The sequence below is a fragment of the Pelophylax lessonae genome (genome assembly GCF_965119305.1).
Source record: "Pelophylax lessonae genome assembly, chromosome: 11".
In the NCBI taxonomy this organism is placed as follows: domain Eukaryota; kingdom Metazoa; phylum Chordata; class Amphibia; order Anura; family Ranidae; genus Pelophylax; species Pelophylax lessonae.
The window spans coordinates 2280274-2298697 of NC_138778.1; positions in this window are offsets into that span (position 1 = coordinate 2280274).

The window sequence follows — 18424 nt, forward strand, 5'->3', positions numbered from 1 at the left end:
AAGGGTGACATTATTAGCATCACAATACCATCTGGTTTCTGGTCTGAAGATACCTACAGATACTAGATGGAGGTCAGCCATATGCACAATATGGCTGCTTAGTGATTGTTGTAACAAATTATTTTTGTAGGTTCACATGTGACAATTCTGCAGGTCTGACAACCACAAATGGAGTATTCTTCCCTCTAAACACCAACACTGGAGTATTCTTCCCTCTAAACACCAACACTGGAGTATTCTTCCCTCTAAACACCAATACTGGGGTATTCTTCCCTCTGAACATCAATACTGGAGTATTCTTTCCTCTGGACACCAATATTAGGGGAATCTTCCCACTGAATAACAGTACTGGACAATTTTTCTTTTGAACAACAATACTGGGGTAATCTTCCCACTGAATAACAGTACTGGAATATTCTTCCCTCTGAATACCAATAATGGGGTCTTCTTCCCTCTGAATGCCAAATCTGGGGTATTCTTCCCTCTGAATACCAATACTGGGGTATTCTTCCCTGTGAATGCCAATACTGGGGTATTCTTCCCTCTAAACACCAATACTGGGGTATTCTTCCCTCTCAATATATCAATACTGGAGTATTCATCCCTCTGAACATCAATACTGAAGTATTCTTCCCTCTGAATACCAATAGTGGGGGAATCTTCCCACTGAATTCCAATACCTGGGTTTTCTTCCCTCTCAACAACAATACTGGGGAATGCTTCCCTCTGAACACCAATACTGGGGGAATCTTTGCACGGAACAGCAATATTGGGGTATTCTTCCCTCTGAACAACAATACTGGGATATTTCTTCCTCTGAATAACAATTCTGGGGTACTTGTCCCTCTGAACACCAAAACTGGGGGGATCTTTCCTCTGAACACCAATACTGGAATATTCTTCCCTTTTAATACCAATACTGGGGTACTTGTCCCTCTAAACACACATACTAGGGTATTCTCCCTGCTGAACACCAATACTGCCACATTCCTCCCCCTAACAACAATACTGGTGTATTCCTCCCCCTAACAACGATAATGGGGCATTCTTACCTCTGAACAACAATACTGAGGTGTGGGGTAGTGGGGGTGCATAATATGGGATATTAGTGGGGGGATGAAGGGGATGCAGGGGAATGCAGAATGTGGGGTAGTGGGAGAAGCAGAATGTGGGGTAGTAGGGGATGCGAGGGGTGCAGAATGTGGGGTAATGGGGGATGCAGGAGGTGCAGAATGTGGGGGAATGGGGGAATGCGGGGGGTGCAGAATGTGGGGTATTGGGGGTGCAGAATGTGGGGTAGTAGTGGGGGATGCAAGGGATACAGAATATGGGTTTGTGGGGGATGCAGGGGGTGCAGAGAGAGTTGTAATGGGGGATGCATGGGGTGTCGAATATGGAGTATTGGGGGATGCAGGGGGGTGCAGAATTTGAGGTAGTGGGGAAAGCAGGGTGTGCACAATGTGGAGTAGTGGGGGTATAGAATATGGGACAGTAGTGGAGGAATGCAGTGGATGCAGAATGTGGGGTAGTGGGGGATGCAGAGGGGTGCAATACGTGGGGAAGTGGCGAAGCAGGGGGTGCACAATGTGGGGTAGTGGGGGTGCAGAATATGGGATAGCAGTGGGGGAATGCAGGGGATGCAGAACAGTACAGTTTGGTCAGTTCGCGCAGCTGAGCCACCTTGTCGCAGTAAAACTGTGGCGGGCGGCAACTGGTTAAAGAATCTTCTCATTGTGTTTCAATAAACCTGCATTTGTGTATTGTTTGTAAATTGTGTATTCAGGGAACAGACAGAATTAATCAATACATATGCAGGCTGTGAGTCCTTTGAATTGTTGTACAGTGATTGCATTTCACTGTTCCATTATCTCTCTATCAGTCTGCTGGGTCTGATTTTCTGTGAGGATAACTGATCTTATCTCAGCGGTTCCTCAGCAGGGCTTCTGATTGAATTGTGAATAACAAGAGAGATAAAATGTAACCTTGAATCAGCCGTACTCCAATCACCTCATATCTCCTGTATACATCATATCTCCTGTATACCTCATATCTCCTGTATACCTCATATCTCCTGTATACCTCATATCTCCTGAACTATCTCCTGTACTATCTCCTGTATACCTCATATCTCCTGTATACCTCATATCTCCTGTATACCTCATATCTCCTGTATACCTCATATCTCCTGTATACATCATATCTCCTGTATACCTCATATCTCCTGTACTATCTCCTGTATACCTCATATCTCCTGTACTATCTCCTGTATACCTCATATCTCCTGTATACCTCATATCTCTTGTATACATCATATCTCCTGTATACCTCATATCTCTTGTATACCTCATATCTCCTGTATACCTCATATCTCCTGTATACATCATATCTCCTGTATACCTCATATCTCCTGTACTATCTCCTGTATACCTCATATCTCCTGTAATATCTCCTGTATACCTCATATCTCCTGTACTATCTCCTGTATACATCATATCTCCTGTATACCTCATATCTCCTGTATACCTCATATCTCCTGTATACATCATATCTCCTGTATACCTCATATCTCCTGTACTATCTCCTGTATACCTCATATCTCCTGTACTATCTCCTGTATACCTCATATCTCCTGTATACCTCATATCTCTTGTATACATCATATCTCCTGTATACCTCATATCTCTTGTATACCTCATATCTCCTGTATACCTCATATCTCCTGTATACCTCATATCTCCTGTATACATCATATCTCTTGTATACCTCATATCTCCTGTATACCTCATATCTCCTGTATACCTCATATCTCCATTTACTATCTCCTGTATACCTCATATCTCCTGTATACCTCATATCTCCTGTATACCTCATATCTCCTGTATACCTCATATCTCCTGTATACATCATATCTCTTGTATACCTCATATCTCCTGTATACATCATATCTCCTGTATACCTCATATCTCCTGTATACCTCATATCTCCTGTATACATCATATCTCTTGTATACCTCATATCTCCTGTATACCTCATATCTCCTGTATACCTCATATCTCCATTTACTATCTCCTGTATACCTCATATCTCCTGTATACCTCATATCTCTTGTATACCTCATATCTCCTGTATACCTCATATCTCCTGTATACCTCATATCTCCTGTATACCTCATATCTCCTGTATACCTCATATCTCCTGTACTCCTTCAAAGTTACACAAGAGGTACTCACACCTTCTTATTATACTTTATCATCAAAGGTTGCCCAATACAGGAGACACCGGGTCATATTGAGATACGAGTGGAATTGTACTATGAAGATCAGAATTTAAAGTGTGTGTAAACTTCTCTGATTGGTCTGTTAAATATACCATTGAAAGCGTTTTGTTATACACTATATTACCAAAAGTATTGGGACGCCGGCCTTTACACACACATGAACTTTAATGACCCCCAGTCTTAGTCCGTAGGGTTCAATATTGAGTTGGCACCGCCCTTTTCAGCTATAACAGCTTCAACTCTTCTGGGAAGGCCGTCTACAAGGTTTAGGAAGTGTGAACTGGCACTAAGGCTCGGTTCACATCTGTGTGGATCTTCACCTGTTCCCAGAGCTGCAACCACCCGCAGGGAAAAAACACAATAGATGCGTGCGGGGGCCATTAACCCCAATGGCACGCTGCACACACTGGAAATCGTGACCGCATTGCACTTGCAGTTCCCGTGCGGACTGCGATTCCTGAAATGGTGCAATGACCTTTTCTCTGCGTTTCAGGAGTCAAATGAGTGGGCTGGCGTGCCGCATCAATGTGAACTTAACCACTTGCCGACCAGCCACCGTACTTATACTGCGGCAGGTCGGCTCTGTCATACCTGCGCGACGTTTCGCGGGACATGCCGATTGGCCACAGGGGGAAACAATCCCGGGATGTCCGCCGGGCATCCATGATCACTCCCCGTGGAGACAGAATGGCGGTCTGCCTATGTAAACACGGCAGACCGCTGTTCTGTCAGTGATGAACATGGGAATGGACATGGCAGGATGTTTCTGGACTGTTTGCTACTAGCCAATGAATTTACAAGCACGCCATGAAGGGTGGCACTCTGAGGCTTACACATTTAGCCAGGGATTGAGCTTTGAGTGGTCCATGAGAGGCTAAATGCCAGCCTTATAGCGTGATCCCTGATGAGCCTGTTATACACTGCTTGGTCTTCGCAAGGTGCTACAATACATCCAAACTGCAGACTGAATCACTGTGAATTATTGATCTTTAATCGGGTTCCTTTGTGCTATCAATTCCCCAGAGATTTATGATCCAATATGTGCGATATTTAAAGCCACTACACTGCACAGAATGCTGCAACATTAACCACTTTACCACCGGAGGATTTTGCTGTCTTACGTCTGGGCCACTTTTTGCGATTCGGCGCTGTGCGACTTTAACTGACAATTGCGCGGCCGTGCGACGCCGTACCCAAACGAAATTTACGTCCTTTTTTTATCACAAACAGAGCTTTCTTTTGGTGGTATTTGATCACCTGTGCAATTTTTACTTTTTGCGCTATAAACAAAAAAAGAGCGACAATTTTGAAAAAATAACAATATTTTCCAAATTTTTTTATATGAAATTCCCCCAAAAAAGATGTAAAAATCAAATTTTTTTTAAATTTTTGGCCAATTTGTTTTCTGCTACCTATGTTTGGTAAAAAAAAATCACAATAAGCGTATTTTGATTGGTTTGCAAAAAAGTTATTGCGTTTACTAACTAAGGGAAAGATTTCTGTCATTTTTGGTGTTTTTTTTTTTAACGAGTAATGGCGGCGATCTGCGATTTTTTTTTTGCGGGACTGCGACATTGCGGCAGACAGATCGGACCCTTGACTGACATTTTTGACACTTTTGGGGGTACCAGTGACATTACTGCAGTAATCAGTGCTATATATATGCACTGTTACTGTAAAAATGACACTGGCAGGGAAGGGGTTAATTTTATTGGAGAGGGAGGGGTTAATGTATGCCTGTTGCTTACTGAAGTGTGTGGGGGGGAGGTGACTGAGTGACACAGGGACAGATCGCATGTCCAGCTATGCTGAACACTCCGATCTGTCACTCCCTGTCACTTAGGAGATCCGCCCGCTCTGTTTACACAAGCGGGCGGATCTCCAAACTGGATTCCCCGACGATCGGGGAAGAGCGGCGGCGATCGCCACCACTACTCCCCTGGCCCGACTCTCGCTGTGAATGAAAACAGCGGGAGCGAGTCTCCGGCGGCGCGCGAGCTCCGCCTACAGGGGGAGGAGTCCAGCGACGTAGGTCTACGTCGCTGGACGATAACGAGCCACTGTGCCGCAGTAGCAGCACAGTGGCCGGAGGTAAAGTGGTTAAAGCCAGTACACTGCACAGAATGCTGCAACATGATTCAGATACCTTCCTTTACTTGGCTTACCCACTGGCATGATTTACAGGAACTGCTCCCCCTGCTGGCCAACTGTTAAGTACACCAATACTGGACTGTCACCTCTCCAGGTCTCGGCTACATGGCCATTTGCCCCCCCAACAGTGCTTTAAGTGGGCCGGTATGCACTGGTGCTCAGTACCGCCACTTCCAAATATGGCTCTTGAGCATACCGCCACCTCTCCGTGTGCCTTAGCGTACCAGTACGCTCATTTTGGACATCTGCGCCCTCAATTGCCCCCCCCCAAGAATATTTCCCACTCCAGAGCCAGACCAGTCACCACCAGTGAGTCCCCCTGCTCCGGAGTCCCAGCCCAGGCCGAGGGGGTGCTCTGTGGGGACCCTGATGTGGGGAGGAGAGGGCGAAAAGTACCGGCACCTCTTTTGGGCCACTTAAAGCACTGCCCCCCAAATAGCCCTGTCTACACCACAGCTCACCCAGGAGCCTTTGAATGGAAAAGGGGTGCACCCCTTGACACGGCAGAAAGGTGGTCTTTGTACCGGAGAGAGGGGGGCTGCGCGCCACGCTTCCTGGGTGGGGGGCGGATCGATTACTTGAGTTCATAGTGTGTTTTAACTGAGCTTGGACGTGGTTAATTGTGGAAGAGATCACAAGGGCTATTTAATATACCCAACAAATCTGTCAGGTTTTTATGTGTCATATCCTCAATAAAGTTATTCATTTACAATATTTTTCCACAAACCTGTGTTGAGCCATTTCTTTGCAACTCCTTTTGCCCCTTATTTTTGAGTATTATTGTCTAGTTGCTTGGCTCCCCGGTTAAATAACCGCATGGTATGGAATAACCTTAGGTGATACACGCCCACTATTACCATTACACGGTGGTGCGTATTTACCCAGGGATATACATTTCCTTTTTGTCCTATTCATTAGTACAGTGACAGTGCATATTTTTAGCACTGATTACTGTAGTAATGTCACTGGTCCCCCCAAAAATGTCAGTTAGGGGTCCGATCTGTCCGCTGCAATGTTGCAGTCCCGCTAAAAAACGCAGATCGCCGCCATTACTAGTAAAAAATAAATAAAAATTACATGCATCTTTCCCATAGTTTGTAGATGTGATAACTTTTGTGCAAACCAATCAATATACACTTATTGGGATTTTTTTTAAACAAAAATATGTAGCAGAATACAAATTGGCCTAAAATGATGAAAAACTTTGATTTCAATTTTTTTTATTGGGAATGTTATAGAGCAGAATGTGAAAAAAAATTTTTTTTTCATTTTCATAATTGTCGCTCTTTTTTTGTTTATAGCGCAAAAAATAAAAATCGCAGAGGTGATAAAATACCACCAAAAGAAAGCTCTGTTTGTGGAAAAAAAGGACATCAATTTTATTTGGGTACAGCGACGCACGACTGCGCAATTTTCAGTTAAAGTAACGCAGTGCCGAATCGCAAAATAAAATGGCCTGGTCATTAAGGGAGGAAATCCTTCCGGTCCAGAAGTGGATAACCTGGAAGTGTGGAAGGGAGGTTTGGGTCGTGCCTGGATATACACTATGAAGAGCAAAATGAGCATCTTTTTCTAAAGTGTGAGTCACTGATCTGGAACAAATATCCCGGACAGGATTTAAGGCTTTTTTAGACTTCACTGGCTGCTTGCTTGTTTTAGATAACTGACTCACTATGCAATCAAACAAGGGTCAGAATGACGGCTGCAGAACCGGCACCTTTATTTCCATCCCTGCGAGATCCCTCTAAACTTTTTGATCTAATTCGAGAAACCTCTGTTTTTTTTCTGCCTTTTTAATACTGCTGAGCACCAAAGTAAAACAGATTGCTAAGCAGTGTTAATTTTGGCAGCAAATTTCAATTTAGTTTTAGTCTTAGGACTAAAATGGCATTTTAGTTTTAGTCCCATTTTAGTCTTCTGCAAGTGTTTTAGTTTGAGTCGTATTTAGTCAACTAAAACTCCAGTACATTTTACTCGACTAAAACTCATTTTAGTCATCTATAATGGAATGGGTGTAGTTCAATTGTAATTTGTAATGCATTATTTAAGCATTTCTCTACAATTTCCAAACTCATTATATATACTGCTGGTCCTGGAGTGAAAAATCTAATATGTTATTATTTATGGTATTAAGCTTTGAGGATGCACCAGTGTAAATTTTGGCAGCAAATTTCAATTTTAGTTTTAGTTATAGTCTTTTGACTAAAATGCCATTTTAGTTTTATCCGTATTTTAGTCTTAAGACTAAAATGCCATTTTAGTTTTAGTTGTATTTTAGTCATCTGAATTGTTTTAGTTTTAGTCATATTTTAGTTGACTAAAATTGTTTTAATGTAGTCGGCTAAAAAGTTTTAGTCGGTTTTAGTGGACGAAATTAACACTGTTGCTAAGCAAATAATACTGGGGGATGGGAGGTGGAGCCAAGGTTGTGAAACAGACGGGTGTAAGGGGTCATTACTGAAGCCAGCAGCCTTTCCAGGGACAAACTATTAAAACTCAAAAGTGTCCATTAAAATAAGACAAGGCTTCATCAAAGTACATTTATATCTCAACAAGTTATACATTTCTTACTGCAGTTCCACCTTCGAGAAATATAAGATAGAAGTCCTCACCTCTCAAAGGAATATATGGTACAAGTCTTCACCCTCTAAGGAATATATGGTACAAGTCTTCACCCTCTAAGGAATATATGGTACAAGTCTTCACCCTCTAAGGAATATATGGTACAAGTCTTTGACTCTCGAAGGAATAAATGATACAAGTCTTCACCCTCCAAGGAATATATGGTACAAGTCCTCACCTCTTCAAAAAAATATATGGTACAAGTCTTTGACTCTCGAAGGAATAAATGGTAGAAGTCTTCAGCTCTTGAATGAATAAATACTACAAGTCTTCAACTCTTGAAGGAAATAATGGTACAAGTCTTCACCTATCTAAGGAATATATGGTACAAGTCCTTAGCTCTTGGAGAAATATATGGTACAAGTCTTCACCTCTTGAAGGAATAAATTGTATAAGTCTTCACCTCTTAGATAAATATATGGTACAAGTCTTCAGCACTTGGAGAAATATATGGTGCAAGCCTTTACCTCTCTAAGCAATAAATGGTACAAGTCTTCACCTCTGGAGGGAATATATGGTACAAGTCTTCACCTCTGGAGGGAATATATGGTACAAGTCTTCATGTCTTGGAGGATTATATGGTGCTAGTCCTCACGTCTTGGAAGAATAAATGTTGCAGGACTCTCCAAGCAATCCATGACACAAGTCCTCACCTTTTTGAAAATTCTGAGATCCTTGTCAGTCCTGTGGCTCCACCTATTCCACGGTAACAGAGGTGTGGTCAGCCATGTGGTTTATTATCCCATAGCATCTCCCTCACCCATATAACCTACAAAAGAAGCTTCTGAGTCACCTGTGCCTCTGTAATCCATCATTATCTTTATTTTTAAGCAGAGCATAAATGGCCCCGCCAGACCTGTGCTAGGAACCATACCGGACTAGCAGGACTATACCCAGGGTAAATACCAGGGGCATATTTATTGGACAATATAATTATACTTTGGCATTTGAAAAATGAGTTTGTTACATCTTACGCCGAGTTTCAGTTGAAAGAAATGCAAAAGGGTAATAAGTTGAAGAACTGGAAAGCAAAGAATAGAGAGGAAGAAAAGAGAATAGAAGGGATAATGAAGGAAAGGAAGAGGAAAGGGGACTAGGCGAGAAGAAATGGGACTAAGCGAGAGGAAAGGAGACTAAACGAGAGGAAATGGGACTAAGCGAGAGGAAATGGGACTAGGCGAGAAGAAATGAGACTAGGCGAGAAGAAATGGGACTAAACGAGAGGAAAGGGCACTAGGCGAGAGGAAAGGGGACTAGGCGAGAGGAAAGGGGACTAGGCGAGAGGAAAGGGGACTAGGCGAGAAGAAAGGGGACTAGGCGAGAGGAAAGGGGACTAGGCGAGAGGAAAGGGGACTAGGCGAGAGGAAAGGGGACAAGCGAGAGGAAAGGTTACTAGGCGAGAGGAAAGGGCACTAGGCGAGAGGAAAGGGGACTAGGCGAGAAGAAAGGGGACTAGGCGAGAAGAAATGGGACTAGGGGAGAGGAAAGGGGATTAGGCAAGAGGAAAGGGGACTAGGCAAGAGGAAAGGGCACTAGGCGAGAGGAAAGGGCACTAGGCGAGAGGAAAGGGCACTAGGCGAGAGGAAAGGGGACTAGGCAAGAGGAAAGGGGACTAGACGAGAAGAAATGGGACTAGGGGAGAGGAAAGGGGATTAGGCAAGAGGAAAGGGGACTAGGCGAGAGGAAAGGGCACTAGGCGAGAGGAAAGGGGACTAGGCGAGAGGAAAGGGGACAAGGCGAGAGGAAAGGGGACTAGGCGAGAGGAAAGGGGACAAGGCGAGAGGAAAGGGGACTAGGCGAGAGGAAAGGGCACTAGGCGAGAGGAAAGGGGATTAGGCAAGAGGAAAGGGGACTAGGCGAGAGGAAAGGGGACAAGGCGAGAGGAAAGGGGACAAGGCGAGAGTAAAGGGGACTAGGCGAGAGGAAAGGGGAGTAGGCGAGAGGAAAGGGGACAAGGCGAGAGGAAAGGGGACAAGGCGAGAGGAAAGGGGACAAGGCGAGAGGAAAGGGGACTAGGCGAGAGGAAAGGGGACAAGGCGAGAGGAAAGGGGACAAGGCGAGAGGAAACGGGACAAGGCGAGAGGAAAGGAAGTGAAAAGTAAAAAAAAAAAAAAAAAAGGGAAGAGCACAAAGAAAAACTTAGGAAATGGAAAGAAAAAGGAAAACCAGGAAAAGAGAAAGAAATAGAAAAAGAAAGGAAGGGGAATGAAAATACAATAAATAAAGGAAAGTGTAAGGAAAAAAAATGTATTGGGACAATGAAGAAAAAAGGAAGGGGTCACATACCTGGCGGAGACGGGTCGATGAGTAGTTGGAGAGGAGTGAGGAGAAGTGAAGAGAGGGAGTGAAGAGGAGATAAATATAGAGAAGGGGAGGAGGGCAGGGAAGAGAATGAAAGGGGAGGGCAAAGAAGGGGAGGAGAAGAGAAGGGAAGGGGAGGGCAAAAAAGGGGAGGGGAGAGAATGGGAGGGGGGAAGGGCAGGGAAAGGGAGAGAAGGGAAGGGGATAGAAGGGAAGGGAAGGGGAGGAGAGAGGAAGAGAAGGCAGGGAAGAGGAGGAAGGGGAGGAGAAGAGAAGGGAAGGGGAGAGAATTTGATGGGAGAGCAGAGAAGGGCAGGGAAGGGGAGATAAGGGAAGGGAATAGAAGGGAGGGGAGGAGAGAGGAGGGGAAGAAAGGGGAAAGAAGGGGAGGAGATGGGAAGAAAAGGGGAGGGGAGAGAAGGTAAGGGGAGGAAGAAGGAAGGGGAGAGAAAAGGGGAAGGCAGGGAAGAGGAAAGAAGGGAAGAGAAGGGAAGGTGATGGGGGTGCAGAGAAGGGGAGGGGAGAGAAAAGGGGAAGGCAGGGAAAAGGAGGGAAGGGAAGAGAAGGGGAGGGGAGAGGAGGGGAGGGAAGAGAAGGGAGGGGAGGGGAAAGGAGGGGAGGGCAGAGGAGAGGAGGGAAGGGGAGAGGAGGGGAAGGGAGAGAAGAGGAGGAGAATAGAAGAGAAGGGGAGGGGAGAAAAGAGGGAAGGCAGGAAAGAGGAGGGAAGGGTAAAGAAGAGAGGGAAGAGGAGAGGAAAGGAGAGGAGGACAGGGAAGAGGAGGGAAAGGGAAAGAAGGGAGGGAAGAGGAGAGGAAAGGAGAGGAAGAGGAGAGGAAAGGAGAGGAGGGGAGGGCAGGGAAGAGGAGGGAAGGGGAGAGAAGGGGAGGAGAAGGTGGAAAGGGGGGACAGGAGAGAAGAATAGGGGGAAGTAGTAATTAGTAGAAGGGAGCCGGGAGACGTGAGAAAAAGAGGGAAGGGTTAAAAAGGAGGGGGACTGAAATGGAGATAAGAAGTGGGAAGGGAACCCGGAGAGGAGGGGAGAGAAGGCGAGGAGCAAAGAATGGAGAGAAGGGGAAGAGAAAGTAGCAAGAGGGGAGTGGAGAGAAATTAGGATGAGAGGGAAGAAGTAAGGAGAAAAAGGAATTGGAGAAGAGAGGGAAGGGGTAAGGAGATAAGAGAGAAAGGGGAGGGGGTGAAGAGAGAAGGGGAAAGAAAGGGAGAGGATAAGAGGGGAGTAGAGGACCAGAGGGGGGAAGGGGGGAAGGGGGGGGGGGAGAAGAAGAGGGGCTGAATTCAGCAGAAGAAATAAAGGAGAGGAAATGACAGAAGGAAAATGGAGGAGAGAGGGGGGAAAGAGGAGTCAGAAAGAGGGGTAGGAAGAGGAATGGAGAGGGAGGAGGAGAGAAAAGGAGAGGATGGAGATGAGAAGAGAGGAGAGGAGAGGAGAGGAGAGGAGGGGAGTGGAGGGATGTGGAGGGGAGGGGAGACCAGTCTAAAGAAAGGGAGGTGGTGGAGAGGGGAAAAGAGAGGGGATAGGAGAGGAGAGAGGACAGTAGGAAAGTGGAGGAAAAAAGGGAGAAAGAAGAGCAGAGAAGAGAGGAGAACAGGAAATAAGAGGGGAGGAGAGAAAAGAAGGAGAGTCTGGAAGAGAGAAGGGGAAGGGAGAGGAGAGTAGGGAAGTGAGGAGAGGGGAAAAAAAGGAGGGACAATGTTAACAGAGTGGAGAAGAGAAGAGAAGAAAAGAGAAGAAAAGAAAAGAGAAGAAAAAAAAAAGAGAAGAGAAGAAAGGAGAAGAGAAGAAGAGAAGAGAAGAGAAGAGAAGAGAAGAGAAGAGAAGAGAAGAGAAGAAGAGAAGACGAGAAGAAGAAGAGAAGAAAAGAGAGGAGAGGAGGAGAAGAGAGGAGGAGAAGAGAAGAAGAGAAGAGAAGAAGAGAAGAAGAAGAGAAGAAGAAGAAAAGAGAAGAGAAGACGAGAAGAAGAAGAGAAGAAAAGAGAGGAGAGGGGGAGAAGAGAAAAGGAGAGCAGAGAGCGGGAGAGGGCAGTTGGCAGAGGAGATCAGGGTAAGGGGACGTCAGAAGAGGAAAGGAGGAGTGGGAAAGAAGGGAGTGGAGAGTGGAGAAGAGAAGTAAAGAGTAGAAGAAAGGGGCAGAAAAGCATAAAAAAAGGAGTTGAGGGGAGATGGAGGGAGAGTAGATAGATTAAAGGGAAGGGTTCTTAGTACCCCCAATAACCATAATGTAAAACATTTCCCTTGGAATGGAGAACATACGTAACGAGAAGTTTATATAAAAATAATTTTGTTTCTTTTTAAGGTGCAGCTCCGGCTCCGACCATTGGCTGCAATGGAAAATGTTTTGTTATACAATAAAACCTGAGCAGTCATGGACATTCTACACTCATAACATCGCTATCTGTCCAAGGTTTGCCAATCAGCAGATCTCATTCCTTCTGCAATGTAACCAAACATGAAACAGGTCATTGTTGATGGGACATGAGATAGGCCAGATAATAAAGGTCTTCTACGTCTTCCAGGAGTTTACAGATCAATACACACATAAAACATTTTTTAAAGGTTTATTTTTTATCCAGAGAAAGTCGTATCTGAGAGGACCATCAATTCCTCCAAAAACTTGGCTGTAGCTCTTAGTTCTGATTTATGAGCCTAGAGATGTTTCAAGAGGTTAGAAGTGCAGCAACCACATCTAAGGACTTTTCAAAAATGTTTCTGTGGCCCCCCCCCCCCGCCACTATTCTCGCCTCGGCAGGAATTAAATGTCCTACTCCCGCAGCCACCTGGGATATCTCCTTCACATAGCCAAGGAAGCTGAGTGATCCCATGAACAGAGCGGTGGGTGGGTGGAACTGGCATGCGTCACTGGGGGCAGGGCCGGCCTTTGGTGTTCAGGCGCCCTGTGCGAGCTAATCCTGTGGCGCCCCCCCCCAACGCACGCGTGACCCCCCCCCCCCCGCACATTTTCTTGCACTTTTTTGCACTTTATTCTACTTTTCTTTTTTATGATCACTAATAACTTAGCCCCCCTTACATTAGAGGCCCCTCACAGAGCCCCCCTTACATCAAATTCCCCTTTACATTAGAGATCCCCACAGAGCCCTCCCCCTTACATCAAAGACCCCCTTACATTAGAGACCCCCACAGAGCCCCCCCCTTACATCAGAGATTCCCCACACAGAGCCCCCCTTACATTAGAGACCCCCACACAGAGCTTCCCTTATATCAGAGACCCCCCCACACAGAGCCCCCCTTACATCAGAGACCCCCCACACTGAACCTCCAGGCCGCGGCCGCCGCTTACCTCCTGCTGTGCGGTCTGATCATCTGCGAGCTGTGATGACCACACGGCGCCCCTGTTGCCCATGGCGCCCTGTGCGGCCGCACAGCTCGCACACCCCAAAGGCCGGCCCTGACCGGGGGTCATAGCTCCCTTAACCCGAATAAGGCAGTTGGGTGCACCAAGATGGCGGCGTGCCTGGTACACAGCAAATCATAGCAGTACAACACTGGATGCAGTGGGCAGGTAGGTAGGCTTTCTGATTGGATCCCACCGTCACAGAAGGGATGGGTGGGAGAAAAAAGCAAGAGTAATGTTCCTCTTTATCTACTTTAGCTTCCTGGATGTACGTAGTAAGTCCACAGTCAAAAGCGTTTAAAAAAGCTCAAGGCTTCAGTAGTCAGCAGCCGTCCAATCACGATTGAATTACCCCTCCCCTCCTCCATGGTTCCCAGGCTCTTATGCTCCTAAAAAAAAGAAAAATACAAAAAAAATTAGAGAAATCAAAAAGATAAAACATTTTTTTGTAAAACTAAAAAAAAAAAAAAATCGCACTGCGCACAACGTGTAACACACCCAACAGAGACAACAAGAATTCTAGGCCCCTCATTTACCGTTTACTCTAAACCAGTGGTCTCCAAAATGTGGCCCAGGGGCCCGATGCAGCAATTTGTCTGCCTATTCCTACCACTGATACAAGATATTATTCCCTCCACTGACACCATCAGGGGGCACTATTCCCCCCACTGACACCAATGATGGGACACTATTCCTCCCACTGACACCAATGATGGGACACTATTCCTCCCACTGACACCAATGATGGGACACTATTCCTCCCACTGACACCAATGATGGGACACTATTCCTCCCACTGACACCAATGATGGGACACTATTCCTCCCACTGACACCAATGATGGGACACTATTCCTCCACTGACACCAATGATGGGACACTATTCCTCCCACTGATACCAATGATGGGGCACTATTCCCCCCCACTGACACCAATGATGGGGCACTATTCCTCCCACTGACACCAATGATGGGGCACTATTCCTCCCACTGACACCAATGATGGGGCACTATTCCTCCCACTGACACCAATGACAGGGCACTATTCTTCCCACTGACACCAATGATGGGTCACTATTCCTCCCACTGATACCAATGATGGGGCACTATTCCTCCCACTGATACCAATGATGGGGCACTATTCCTCCCACTGATACCAATGATGGGGCACTATTCCCCCCCCCCACTGACACCAATGATGGGGCACTATTCCTCCCACTGACACCAATGATGGGGCACTATTCCTCCCACTGATACCAATGATGGAGCACTATTCCTCCCACTGACACCAATGATAGGACACTATTCCTCCCACTGACACCAATGATGGGGTACTATTCCTCCCACTGACACCAATGATGGGACACTATTCCTCCACTGACACCAATGATGGGACACTATTCCTCCACTGACACCAATGATGGGACACTATTCCTCCCACTGATACCAATGATGGGGCACTATTCCCCCCCACTGACACCAATGATGGGGCACTATTCCTCCCACTGACACCAATGATGGGGCACTATTCCTCCCACTGACACCAATGATGGGGCACTATTCCTCCCACTGACACCAATGACAGGGCACTATTCTTCCCACTGACACCAATGATGGGTCACTATTCCTTCCACTGATACCAATGATGGGGCACTATTCCTCCCACTGATACCAATGATGGGGCACTATTCCCCCCCCCCCACTGACACCAATGATGGGGCACTATTCCTCCCACTGACACCAATGATGGGGCACTATTCCTCCCACTGATACCAATGATGGAGCACTATTCCTCCAACTGACACCAATGATAGGACACTATTCCTCCCACTGACACCAATGATGGGGTACTATTCCTCCCACTGACACCAATGATGGGGCACTATTCCTCCCACTGATACCAATGATGGGACACTATTCCTCCCACTGATACCAATGATGGGGCACTATTCCTCCCACTGATACCAATGATGGGGCACTATTCCTGCCACTGACACCAATGATGGGGCACTATTCCTCCCACTGACACCAATGATGGGACACTATTCCTCCCACTGATACCAATGATGGGGCACTATTCCTTCCACTGATATCGATGATGTGAGCACTATTCCCCCCACTGACACCAATGATGGGGCACTATTCCTCCCACTGACACCAATGATAGGGGGAATTATTCCTCCCACTGACACCAATGATGGGGCACTATTCCTCCCACTGACACCAATGATGGGACACTATTCCTCCCACAAATGATGGGGCACTATTCCTTCCACTGACACCAATGATGGGGCACTATTCCTCCCACTGACATCAATGATGGGGCACTATTCCTCCCACTGATACCAATGATGGGGCACTATTCCTTCCACTGATACCGATGATGTGGGCACAATTCCCCCCACTGACACCGATGATGGGGCACTATTCCTCCCACTGACACCAATGATGGGGCACTATTCCTTCCACTGATACCAATGATGGGACACTATTCCTCCCACTGACACCAATGATGGGACACTATTCCTCCCACTGACACCAATGATGGGGTACTATTCCTCCCACTGACACCAATGATGGGGCACTATTCCTCCCACTGATACCAATGATGGGGCACTATTCCTGCCACTGACACCAATGATGGGGCACTATTCCTCCCACTGACACCAATGATGGGACACTATTCCTCCCACTGATACCAATGATGGGGCACTATTCCTTCCACTGATATCGATGATGTGGGCACTATTCCTCCCACTGACAGCATGGTATGGTGGTGGTAACGCTTACCAAATGTGACATGCTGTTCAATTTTTGCTACAGCTGTGGGGCCCTGAGCGGCTGCATGCTACCTTTCAGGTGGGCGGCGGTACAACTGCACTGCAGCATGTTCTGGGGGGTATTAAATCACTCTGAACCCAAAAATACAGATTTTACCATATGGTGGGTAATATAGATGCTATGTGTACATGTCGAATGACTAAATGAATTGGGCGGGGCTAGGACATTGGACGCTACCCCGCGTGTCAGCATCGCGCTCTGCATGCGCGGTAGCGTCCAATGTCCTAGCCCCGCCCGATTAGTTTCGTCATTCGACATCCTCAAGGAGCAGCAGTAAGTATTTTTTGGTATCTGATAGCAATGGTTCACTTTATATTTTACTATGCACTTTAGGAATTTGTAATTTCTTGCAATTTTCTGACACTGATTTATCACGGTTTGTTGGTCACATTACTTTGCACTTTATGATTGAATAATAAATCATTGCTTTTTGGGTGTTTATTGCACTTCAGGATAGCAACCATATTATGGTCTTTGGTAGATAGGAGTTGATTCAGCTCACAATCCCGAACCCATTATTCTAGGGAATGTGGATCTGTGCTGACTCTATACATTTTTTACTACATGGATGTGGGGTACACCCACAGATGGTTAGAGCGGCCCTAACATTTTTAATTCCCTTTGGCTTCTAACAACCATTTGATAATCTAGAAACTAGATCCCTCTTTTTATATTTATTTTACAGGACTCTGTGCAGGACAGTCAAGTTCCTCCACCCAAAAACTCACTCATCCATGTCTTTATGGACCTCACAAATGCTGAAAAGGAGGGGGGGGGCAAAGACAAGCCTTTCTGCAGCTGCACAGAGGAGTGCAGGATCTGGCAAAGGAGTTCTGTCCTCTCTGCTGCTGACTACAAAGACAAGTTGGGGGGCAGAGATGATGGGGGTGCCGCAGGAGAGGTGCGAGGGCAACATGAAATGGCCTGGGGGGCCACATTCGGCCCGCGGGCCTTGTGTTTGACACCTGGGTTATAGGTGATCCTACAGGTACTGTAAATATCTCCTAAACTTGCAACATTTCGGAGATATTTACAGTGCATGCAGCCAATGACGTCAACGGCGCATGCACTCTGAAGGAATGGCCGCCCTTTACCGTTTCTTCAGAGCCCTGTGCCATGCATGTAGGCTCCCACACACATGCTCCGGCCAGTAGAACAGCTGGAGTTTGCAGAGCCGGAAGGAAGATGGGTGAAGATGGATGCGGCCTCCAGCGGGGACGAAGCGGGCTTCATTTGCAGGCAAGTGTCACATAATGTGCTAGTATGCGTTGCATACTAGCACATTATGCATTTACATTGCAGGTAACCGAAAAAAAACATTTTTATTACAGGCTTTACTTCCTCTTTAAAGCGGAGTTCTGGCCTCGGGGGTCAAATTTAGCTAAAAATACCCCCGGGACAGTCAGGCCTAGTACATTCCACAATGGATAGCCTCTGCACTGTCCCGGGTCGCACTTACCTGTAAGAAGAAATATTTACCTTGAAAATGTCTTCTCCAGCGCTGCCATGTCAGGTGTGGGCAGCTGAAGCCAGCGCGTCCTCTTCTGTGTCCTCTTTGGTGACGTCGGAGCCCACAATGCACTGCACCGGCCCCGCCGTCACTTCTGGTGCAGGCGCGGCATCCCTGCACAGTTTATGGGCATGCCCAGAAGCTGTATAGCAGAGAATGCCGGGCCTGCACCGGAACTGACGAGCGGGGCCGGTGCAGTGCATTGACTCCTGGGAGTGATGACGTTCAGCTCCCAGGAGTCATCGCAAACTGGAATAGATGGCGCGGGCCGCGGCCGCAGAGGGAGGAAGTGGAAGGAAGGTGAGTATATTTTCTTCAATATCAAGGTAAGTGACCAAAAAAAAAAAAAAAATTGG